The 4,099-nt window shown below is 48.4% G+C and overlaps 1 pseudogene; it reads left to right on the plus strand.

The window, feature by feature from the left end:
- Nucleotides 1-1,790: 1,790 nt before the first annotated feature.
- Nucleotides 1,791-3,715, plus strand: LOC119299470 (annotated as a pseudogene).
- The last annotated feature ends 384 nt before the right edge of the window (nt 3,716-4,099 follow it).

Below are 4,099 nucleotides of genomic sequence, written 5' to 3' on the forward strand. Positions count from 1 at the left end.
CCTCGTTCATAAGGATATAAAGAGACAATAAAATTCCATTGTTGTTAGCAACTTCTATCTATTTATGCTCCCAGATTCTCACTAATAATCAACGGACTTTGCCACTTCACCTTCATTTGCATTGTCACATAGAGTTACTTATCCATGCAGCATCTAAACCCGAAGAATGTATCTTTGATGGACACAACTGAGCAAGAGTAACAGACTAACAGAATGGAGACAAGTAGACAACAACACTGACCTTACAGTGCAGTTCTCAGGGGCTCAACAAACTCTGGGAACTCAATCTCATAGAGCGCCTTGAAGACATCTTCAGCGTTGATCATGTGCACCTTTCCTTCCTTGCACTCATCATTTGCCATGCAAATAAGATCAAACTCATGTTACTATTATTATCCCAAGAAGAAGCCTAATATTATGCTCTCTGGCACTCTCCCCATGATCAAATAGCAAAGCCATTAGCTAAAGACGTTCACGATGAAGATCCTAAACCAGCAGTGCTAACTGCTAACAGATGCCAATAAATTAACTTCCACTATTTTCTTCCCCCAAGAAACCCCCAAAAATTTAACATAAGCATCAAATTCGTCACCCAAAATACATAAGAACAACATTTCAGACTTCAGTCTACATGCTACAGCACCCAGCGGCAATCAAATTTAAACATCCATAGTGCATATTAGGCACTGATCCTGATAAATATATCTTGCTAGCCTGCTATTGTAAAAAGCCAAACATACATTTAAGTTATATCTGCCCATGAATACATGTAAGGAACCACGTCAACCAAAATTGAACCAAGCTTTTTCCATTTCATTTTGAATCTCAATCAACACAAGGCTTTTCCTTTTTGAAACTCAATCTAACCACGATAGATTGACAACATGAGGAACTGAGGAAGAGGAATTGAGGACTTACCATATTGGAGGCTTGGAGATGGACGAGATAAGCAGTGAGTTGACACGACCGCCAGCCGCTGTAGAAGATCGGAGTGTCGGAAGCTACAACCTCTAAATCAGAGAATGAAGATGGGGGAGGTCCACCGTGCTAGGAGGCCGGCAGCCAGGACCTCAGAGGGGGAGGCTCGCCATGCTTGGATGGAGAGGCGGTAGTGGTAGCAGAAGCGTGGGATGTCGATGTCGCGACCTCGCAGGCCTGGAGAACGGAGAAGCCATTGGGGATCCGCACGGTATGGCCGTCGACGAACACCTCGAGCGCGTCCTCCGGGTTGGGCGGCAGATCGACGCGCGCCTCGCCGACGGGCTCCCACGGCGGCGGCGGCGGCTCCGAGTCGGCGGGCGGCACGGCCGCGCTGGCCTCCGGTGAGCTCACGGTGGCGCTCGAGCTGGGAACCTGGGAGGAGGTGAGGAGAGGTGGCAGCCTCTCCCTCGCTGGCGAGCGCATGGGACACCCGCCTTGCTGTCGGGGGAGGAGCAGCGCCGCCCTTCCTATCAGATTAGCCACAAAAGTGAAGACCCTGAGGAGAAGCAGGCCTTTCTCCGGTCGGCAGCGCCAGAGGGGCGATGGGGCGGCGGCGGCGGCTGCCGCAACCTAGTTGAGAGGAGGAAAAACGAAAGAGACAAAGAGACAAAAGAGGAAGAAGCGTGTATGGGGAGAAAAGCCTACCAGCGAAACAAAAGCAAACAACGTGACTATCGTGAGCTATCACCTTTGATGCACAGCTGAATGGTTTTAATTTTCTATCTTCTAAAAAAAATGATACGCTATTGACGTATTCTCGAAGAAAAAGGACGTGCGCTATCGACCTTCCAGTGAAGCGGGCCCGTTCCTCTCCGCCTCTCGACTACTCTCGCCCGTCCCCTTCCGTTTCCACCCAAGCAGACCGCCGGCGGGCGGCCTCCACACCCCCGCCTCCCACTTCTTCCTCCCTTGCTCGGCCGGCTCCGGCGACTCCTATCCGCATGCCTGGAGCCCCCACGCGCTCCTTCTCCCCCAACACTGACCCCCTCGAGTCTCGACTGAAGCAAACCCTAGCCTCCCGTGCGCCTCGTGCAAATGGATGCGGCGGGTCCTAGCCCGAAGCGGAGGAGATCGGCCTCGCCCGGTGTGGAAGAAGACGGAGGATGCGCCGACTACATCAGCGCCCTCCCCGACGCCGTGCTCGGCGACATCATCTCCCTCCTCCCCACCAAGGAAGGCGCCCGCACCCGAATCCTCGCGTCCCGGTGGCGCGACCTCTGGCTCTCCGCCCCTCTTAATCTCGACTGCCGTGAGCTCACCGCCGGCAGGAATGAAGTCCGCTCCGACGTCGTCTCCCGCATCCTTTCCTCCCACCGGGGACCCGGCCGTCGTCTCTACATCAACACCTGTATCCACTGGATACTAGCGGGCATTGATCCTCCGCTTCTCGCCCACCCTCCATGTTGCCAACATTGGTGGATGCAACCTCTCGGACGTCAACTTCCATGAGCTCCACCTTCACTTCCCCTTGCTTAAGCAGCTCGGTCTTGTAAATGTCATGATCTCGGAGAGCTCGCTGCATAGCCTGATTGCCGGGTGCCCAGCTCTCGAGTGCTTGCTGATTGACATGTGCTCTGGCTTCCGCCGCATCCGAATAAACTCCCCAACTATGAGATGCATGGCTGTGAGAGAATATGGGATACCGATAGAGTCACTGCTGCTTGAACAAATCGTCATTGAGAAAGCTCCTTGTCTTGTGAGGCTGCTCTTTGAGAGGGGCAGTATTCTGCAGGTAACCGTACTCGCAGCTCCTAAACTGGAGACTTTAGGCTTCATTAGTGATAAGTGCAGGTCAGGTGAATTGTCCAGACTCATGATTGGCTCCACTGTTCTTCAGGTATGTCCTATGGCTTCTCAGTTGCATTTCTATGCGCAGAAAAATTGCCTATCACCTGACCTGTGCACTGGCCTAATATTGTGGCTTTCATACTTGATAAAGGGATTGTGTGTTGATAACCTGATAACAGTGGTACAAACTGTCAAGATTTTGGCTCCTGATATGCACAATCTTAGTTTGGATACTGTTATTGAATTGATGAGATGCTTTCCGTGCTTGGAGAAGTTGTACATTCAGGTGATGTTTCTTCATTGATAGTTCAGCAACCTTTTTGATCTACTTTTGGTCTGAACTTGTTGATTTGGTTATTTGTGTATGTTATTTCAGTCATTTCAATCAAGACCGGGGAATTTGTGGCGTCGTAAACACCGGAATCTGTTAAAATGTTTTGACATGAGTCTGAAGACGTTAGTGTTACAACTATATCGGGGGAAGAAGTCGCAAATTAACTTTCTTACATTCTTTGTATTGAATGCGAAAGTGCTAGAGTCAGTGACACTTGGCATCACAACCAGGAATAACAATGAGAAGTTCTTGGCAAAACAACGCAGGAAGCTTGAGCTAGAGAACAGGGTTTCCAGAGATGCTCAGTTTCATTTTAGAACTGGTAGTTGTGTCCGCAGTTCTTATGATATCAAGCATATCGGTGATTTGGATTTAACTGATCCATTTGCACATATGTAGCTACTTGTTCTCGCCGGTTGGCCTATTTCATTTTGTGTGTTGTCAAACCTGAGTTGTTAGCGTGTTTGTAGTACCTTTTGAGTTTGTATCATCTGCTCATCTGGTACCTTAGTAGAATTCGAGAGACTATTGTTTATGATACTTTTGTCAGACGGGCCACATGTTTGCAACCCTGTGCTAGTTTACATTAACTCCGGTGTTGGTGTTATTTCACATTATGTTTTATGGCATTGTTCTCCGAGTCTCTTTCTTGTTGCCTGTCAACACTGAATACTTGCCTGATTTCCCTGAATAGTGCTGTTGAAGTTATCGTTTGCTCAACAGTGAATCACTGAACTCTATGCTGAATGTAAATCTTACCATTAAAGTTCAACTCTGCTGATTGTTGTAATGATTTTGAATACCATTATCTGAGTAATACTTGGCACATATTTTCGAACTCATTATATGCTCGAGATGAGAAATCTGAAGACTTGCTGCTAAATTGGAACTTTGTTTAAAAACTGAAACAATATGTTGTAGATAGATTACTGTTAGCAGCAGGATTTGGATGATTCTGAAACACTCTCAATAGCCGCTGCAGATCATCATTTGTTG

The sequence above is a fragment of the Triticum dicoccoides genome, chromosome 5A (assembly GCF_002162155.2).
Source record: "Triticum dicoccoides isolate Atlit2015 ecotype Zavitan chromosome 5A, WEW_v2.0, whole genome shotgun sequence".
Lineage (NCBI taxonomy): Eukaryota > Viridiplantae > Streptophyta > Magnoliopsida > Poales > Poaceae > Triticum > Triticum dicoccoides.